Source organism: Vulpes vulpes, chromosome 12 (assembly GCF_048418805.1).
Source record: "Vulpes vulpes isolate BD-2025 chromosome 12, VulVul3, whole genome shotgun sequence".
NCBI lineage: Eukaryota > Metazoa > Chordata > Mammalia > Carnivora > Canidae > Vulpes > Vulpes vulpes.
This window is the reverse complement of record NC_132791.1, coordinates 114861623-114868667: the sequence shown is the minus strand read 5'-3', so window position 1 is coordinate 114868667 and position 7045 is coordinate 114861623. Positions and strand designations below refer to the sequence as shown.

Sequence of the window (7045 nt, the reverse complement as noted above, 5' to 3'; positions counted from 1 at the left end):
ACCCTAAGCGAATTAGGTAGTTAGAAGCATGGCAGGTGGATGTGTTGAGTTCTGTGAGTCCTTTCTGCTGCTTATCTGTATTGCCTGGTGGTTGGTGAATTGAGCTCAGGCTATGTGGTTTTAAGTGGAGCTTCTTTACTCTTAGGGGTTATTCTTCAGGATATTGGTTTAAACAGTAAATTCCTTTTACTGTATTTTATTTCTCAATTTCATTATGACCTTGTATCCTGGTTCCAAATTTCAGCCAGTCTTTTTTTTTTTTTTTAAGTCCGTATTCAGACGATTACATCATTAAAAAAAAAAAAAAAAGATCAAATAACTGAATTGGGGGGCAAAACAAAGCACTTTGATGAAAAGTGCAACAATAGTGCTCTTGCAGAAAATGTGGAGTTTCCTAATACAGAGTTTCACCCAATGGTCAGACTCATTTGTTGATTTTAAAAGGGCCAAATTCCATTATCATACCATAACAGCTACTCCAGAAACAGAACTTCCTCTTCCTGTTGATGCTTTCCAGTGTCACGTGAATGTTCACCTAAAAGATTCCATTAAATATTTAAACTATATTCGTTGCGTATTTTTTTAAAATTAATTTTAGTTTTCAACTTTTCTGATTGTACCCGTAACAACAAGTAGCAACAGTGCTTATCTTTAATTTCTTTCAATCATCCCCATCCCTTTTCCTTTCAGGGTGTTTTGCTACTGAGAAATCACGTTGTGTTTTTATTTTCCTGGTTCATTCACTTCTTGGCCTCTGTATGAGCCTTTAGACAAGAAGTCTTATTAGGGACTAATGTAGTATTAGTAGTTTTTACGGTGGTACTAGGGGTGCTTAATTTTGTAGAAACAGAACCAAGGGTCACTAGCTCATTTCACATGAGAACCACTTAATAGTGCCCACTTAATAACCTTCCTCTCTGCTTCTCAGAGATTTTCTTCCTTTTTCTATTACCTTGAAATTAAATCGTGGGACTTTTTTTTTTTTAATAAGTTAGATGAGATACAGATATACAATAAATATGTAGTCAGTGGATGTCCTTTGCCAGGCCCCGTGCTAAGCACAAAAGCTTAAAAGACGAGTATTCTAAGCATAAGATGAATCTGCAAATTGGTTTGGGTATTGATGTCCTTGAATAAGTTCAGGTATTGGCTGATGTTACATACTTTTTAAAAAAGAAAAACACCTTTAAAAACCACTTAATTTAGAATGCATTGCCAAGACATTGTGGATACCTGTATCTTAGAAATTTGCTACTAGTTTGTTTTTTTTTAACAAGATTATTCTTAGGTGACTATTACATTTTCTTTAAACACATCTTACTCTGTAGATATCAAGCATCCATTTGCTGGCTAGGAGAGTAGTTGTCCCTGATTTAAATATATGTTGGGGTGAAATCCAGAAGCGCGCCAGTTTTGTGTTATTTTTTTTCCCAGGGTGCCTTAACAAAGTTATGGGTGCAGAGTAGTTCTCAGCTGCTTCTCTGCTATGTCTACCCCATTCTTGTTTCTCACTGTCTAATTCCAGTGTACTGTAGGTGTATTTTGCTGATTCTAGAGCTATTGGCAAATTAACAGTGCCAGTGTAGCTTTTTAAAGATCCTTTCAAGTTTGAAGTACTGTATGTGGTATGGCTTTGTTTGGTAGAGTGTGCAGACCCACCAGGCCAGCTGTGTGAGTTAGAGTTCTTTCATTGTGGTGCTTCTGACTACAGAGTCTGTCTGTCCTCATTTGAAATCAGACTAGCTGGTTTTGGGCGTTGTTCTGTTTTGCAGTTTGTGGCAGGCGACACATGGCTGAACAAGATAAGAAGGGTTTTATTCTTGTGTTAGGGACGTGCTGGGGCTGGGATGGAATTCAGCTATGTTTAGGCTCTGATTGGTCACTGTGGATACTCAGAACTCTGTTATATCCTGTTATTATTTTACAGTTAAATTAACACAGTCATTTTATTCCCTTCTCTTCCTCTTCATCTTCTACTCTCCAGACCCCTCACCCCATTTCCCCCTCTTTTAAAAGGTGTACTTATCAATTTAAAATCCAAACTATGTTTATGGTAACTACTGTTTTTATACAGTGTATCTGAATAGTGTTGTGGTTTTTTTTTTTTTTTTTTTAAATCTAAGCAGCTAATGAATACCATCTAGTGTTTTGCTTTGTAACTTCTGCGAGACGTATAGTTTTCCACTTTTAGAATCAGCACTTGAAAAGTTGTGTTAGCATCTGATCGCTATTTTTCAGTTTGCATCAATTGCTATATTCAGTCCTAAAAATACATCCTAATTCTTTGCAGTCCTCTTAGGTGCCTGTCTTCTGTTCCTGAGAGTTTAGGGGGTCTTATGGCACTTGGAAATTCTTCTGAGAGAGAGAGAGAGGAGAGTGCTCTTTCAGTGGACTCCCTAAACCGTTTCAGGCTAGATTCTAGAACAGTGAGTTTTCAGGGACGATACAGGTAGGGTTTTGTTATAAGTGTCTTACTTGAAATAAATGGATCTTTGTCTGGTCTAGGACTTAGGGGTTTTGTTGTTCTGATTGACAGATAAACAAAGGTTTTTAATATATTGGCATTTTCTTAGTACTGAGTTCAGGTCTAAGCTTGTTTAATTGAAGCAAACTTTTGGTGAGTATGCAAACTTGTGACTTTACATGTGTATACACAGTAATTGGCATTTTCATCCAGGATACTTTTTCTGCCATCATTGCCATATAATGCTTTTGATTAGAAAACAAAACTAAACAACTCCTGTATGTGTGCTGTTTTCAAGGTTGTCTGAGTCATCTGCAAGGTTAGGTTATTTGTAACGTTTACTTGTAAAGTCGGTCATTTGATAAATACAAAATTGAGATTAGGGACCAGGATCCCAGAGCTAGCTTTGTATTCAGTTTAATGTTCTTTTCTCCCGGTACGGTATAAAATCCTGATTCATATAGACGCGCAATAGTACATTCACTTGTACGCTTTTACATGAGTCAACAGATACAGTACAAAGTAAACTTTTTAAGAAGTGCAGAGCTGTCATCTTCCTGATTAATGGTACATTTATAAGATGTTCGTATTTGTTTAGTGAGGTGACAAGAGAATCTATTTGAATCACTGTAAAAATATGGTAACCTGGTAATGCTCCCTAACTAACATTGGTGGTTTCTCATTAAAATGTAGTAGATAACATTGAGTTAACATACAGGATTTTTTTAAACTAAGTTTGAAGTTTCAGTGAAATTTGAGGCAGACATTGATGAAATCCATAAACGGTGGATTTTACATATTTTTCTGTGGAGCATTTCGATTCCAGAGAAAACAGTCAGAAAATCTTTGAGTAAACATATGTGGTGGCCTCTTCTGAAAGCCATCTCGAAATGGGTATGAATTGCCAACCAAACTGGTGTGGGTCACAGAAAGCAGGATATTTTAATGGTTTTTCGAGAGGTCATTGGAGAGACTTTTATATCGTGGCTGTCTGACAAAATTACTAGAAATGTTTCTTATCATGTAATTGTTTATCTCCTAGAAATTGACCATGTCACATTTTCAGGAACAGGGAGCTGGAGCATAATAACTTCTTTCTGTCTCTGTTAAAATTTGATGATGTTTTAAAGCCTCATTTGAAGACATTCTCTCTTCTTCCCTTTTAATGATTTAAGAGTCCTCAAAATAGTGACATTTGAACTGAAATTTTAAAATGAGCAAAATTATAAATATTTTCTTTTTGAGTAAAATACTCTCATGTATGTAACAATATCTTATTATAGTGTAATTCTTTAACACTTGCGATATTTTCACTCCACATAGGGCAGATCATCCTTAACATTTAGACAACTTATACTGTTTTAAGTCAAGATTATAAAACTGGAAAGGACGATTTTAACCTAGATCTTCTGACTTTCAAGTCCTCTTTCTACTTTAAATTATTGTCTTACTATGTGTATTATTTTTTCTGTCCTACTTTCTGTTGTAATTTTCCAATCTGGCCAAGTTAGTGTTGGATTTTTCTCTTAGGGGATGCTTTCTAATGCCTTACCTATTCTAGAGGGTCAAGTTCTCGGCACTTCCTCACGAGACTGAACAGTAATCTGATAGATCTAGTAGTCAGGAAGTTTTTCCTGATCTTTAGCTCAGACTTTTAATTTGTCCTCTTACTTGTATATACTTGCTGTAGCAGGCTAAATAATGCTGTCCTCCCATGTTGTGTTTATACGACTCTAAATGGTTCAGACAGTTACCCAGCACCCTTTCCCTACCCCCCATCCTTATTCTTTGCTTTGCCAAGTTGTATGTTCTGTTGATTTGTTGTCTAAAAATCACCCTGTCCCTCCTAATGTTTTATTAGCTTTTCCCTAATTGCTCTCTTAGTGCAGAGGTTTTTTTTTCCCCCTTAGATGTGCTCCTAGGACCAAATATAGTATTCTGTTTTTTATCTTTACCCATATTCTAGAGCAGCAAGTTCCCACTTAAGTTTAATATAATTCAGGGGGTCTTCAGTTTTCTCTAGGCATAGCCCAAAATTAGGGCTAAAGAGATTCTCAAGTTTATTTTAATTCACTTTTATGTTAGTTTTTAGAATGGATATGGGAGATGTTGTGATCAAATAAATTTATATGAACAGCATAGTTACTAAATCAGCTAAGCAATTACTCACGTTATAAAAGGCTTCTTTACAAAGTGATTCTTTAAAATATGAGTGCCCCTAATGTAACAAGTGTTATCAATTATGTGACAGATGGGTAGCAAACAAAAATAATAAGTGTTAGGAGCCATCCTTGTTTGAAAATCAATCAGAAGTGAAGATAAGACATCTCTGAACTTGTAAGTAAATGAAGAGATGTGATTGTAGCTCTAAAGTATCTGTTGCAATGTGGTGATACATCTGGAAGTTGTTATTTTTTAATTTTTTAATTTTTTTTGCAGTGGTTTTTCAGTCTCACCTTAAATTGTATGTCACTTTTTCCATTTCTTTTGTATATTGAGTTTTACCTTTTTTTTTCTGTTCCCCCCCCCACATATGAGTGAAAAGAACTTGACCTGAAAATACTTAGCATTATTTTTCCAGTGAAATACACTATTGTTAAAATTAACATAACATTTTACTTTTTTGCCACTGTATTTATAAGAGCTGTTACTAATGATGAGACCATAAAAGAAGGAAAAAGTGCATATTTAAATTATTATAAAATGCATAAGAGTATAGAACTCTTGAATATTTTATTGGTAGGATTTTTTCATCGATAGCAACTTAGTTTAAAATTATTTAAATAGATGTCTTTGTTCTTTTGTATTTTGCTAGTGATTTTGTTTCCTCAAACTTTAGAGTTTTGGTGAGATGCCAAAGTTAGGGCATTTTACTTTTTCAACTGAGAATATGTGGAGTACTGAGATAGCCATATACGAAAGATTTTGTGAGACAGCTTCTAACTCCAAGAGAACCTTATGAAGCTAGTGCCTTAGGATAATTTTTAGCTTTTTGATTCTGTGCAGGTACCACATGATGGTCTGAAGGTCAGAGGCTTTGCCTGAATTGCACAAGCATACATTATTGACTTTCAGGAAAAGAAGAAATACACTATGTTTACCTTATTGAATTAGCATGCACCAATGCAGCTGACAGTTTAGATTCATACCAAAACAGGATCTTTTACTAATTCAAAAGCTGAATCTTGGTTTTTGAGATCATAGTCACATGATAGGCCTGGGTAGCTTCCCAGTGTTGAAAGACAAGCCAATCTAATGGCCAATGAAAAATTAGATTTCCTGTCTTGGGACTATGAGTAACAATTCATGAAAAAATTCACAAAAAAAATTTAAGAAAACCTGGTTTACTCAATGCTTAGCAATTAGCCACTTGTTACACTGCTTTTTCTTTAATATTGTAAAGCCTGTTGTAGTAATTTAAAGCTATTGCTCAGAGACTACAATTTTGGTCAAATATTACATTTAAATGCTGATGTTAGGTTCACACCCTCAAGATATCAAAGAGAATTTTGTAGGTAGTCTTTGGCTTTAGAAAATGTAGATTTGGGCAGCTCTGGTGGCTCAGCGGTTTAGTGCCGCCTTCAGCCCAGGGCGTGATCCTGGAGACCCAGTATCAAGTCCCACATTGGGCTCCCTGCATGGAGCCTGCTTCTCCCTCTGCTTGTGTCTCTGCCTCTCTCTCTCTCTCTCTCTCTCTCTCATGAATAAATATATAAAAAAAATCTTTAAAAAAATTGTAGATTTTATATAGTTGAAAAACTGGAATTTCATTGTCTTCTGAAGATGTTACATGTGAAATTGAACATGTAATGCAGAAGTTGGCTGGTCTTGTCTAGACAGAATAACAAGTCCCTCAAAATACAGATTGTTCCCAGCCTACAGTGTTTGACTTCAAGATAATGCAGAAGTGATATGCATTCCGTAGAAATGGTACTTTGAATTTTGATATTTTTCTAGGCTAGTAGGCAGTACCAGTACTCTCTCTTGATGCTGGTTAGCAGCAGCAAGCCCACTGCTCTCATCCTTATGATCGTGAGGGTAAACAACCAATATATTTAAAACCATTCTGTACCCATATAATCATTCTATTTTTTACTTTCAGGACAGTATTTAATACATGAGATATCTAACACTTTATTATGAAAGTGGTTTATAGGGCTGTCTGTTAGATGATTTTGCCCAACCTTAGGCTGAGAGGTGAGTGTTCCGAGAACAGTTCAGGTTCTAAGGCTAGGCTAAGCTGTGATGTTCAGTAAGTTATATGTATTAAGTGTGTTTTCAACTTATGATATTTTCTTTTTTCTTTTTCTTTTTCTTTGTCTTTGTCTTTTTTTTTTTTTTTTTTAATTTATGGTAGTCACACACAGAGAGAGAGAGAGGCAGAGACACAGGCAGAGGGAGAAGCAGGCTCCATGCACCGGGAGCCCGACGTGGGATTCGATCCCGGGTCTCCAGGATTGCGCCCTGGGCCAAAGGCAGGCGCTAAACCGCTGCGCCACCCAGGGATCCCAACTTATGATATTTTCTTTTTTTTTTTTTTTTTTTTTAATTTTATTTATTTATGATAGTCATACAGAGAGA

At 35.8% G+C, this 7045-nt stretch overlaps 1 protein-coding gene across 14 annotated transcripts in view; it reads left to right on the top strand.

Moving 5' to 3' along the window:
* ARHGEF12 (Rho guanine nucleotide exchange factor 12) overlaps positions 1-7045 on the top strand; it is a 152089-nt gene that overhangs the window by 2383 nt on the left and 142661 nt on the right. The window lies entirely within an intron of this gene.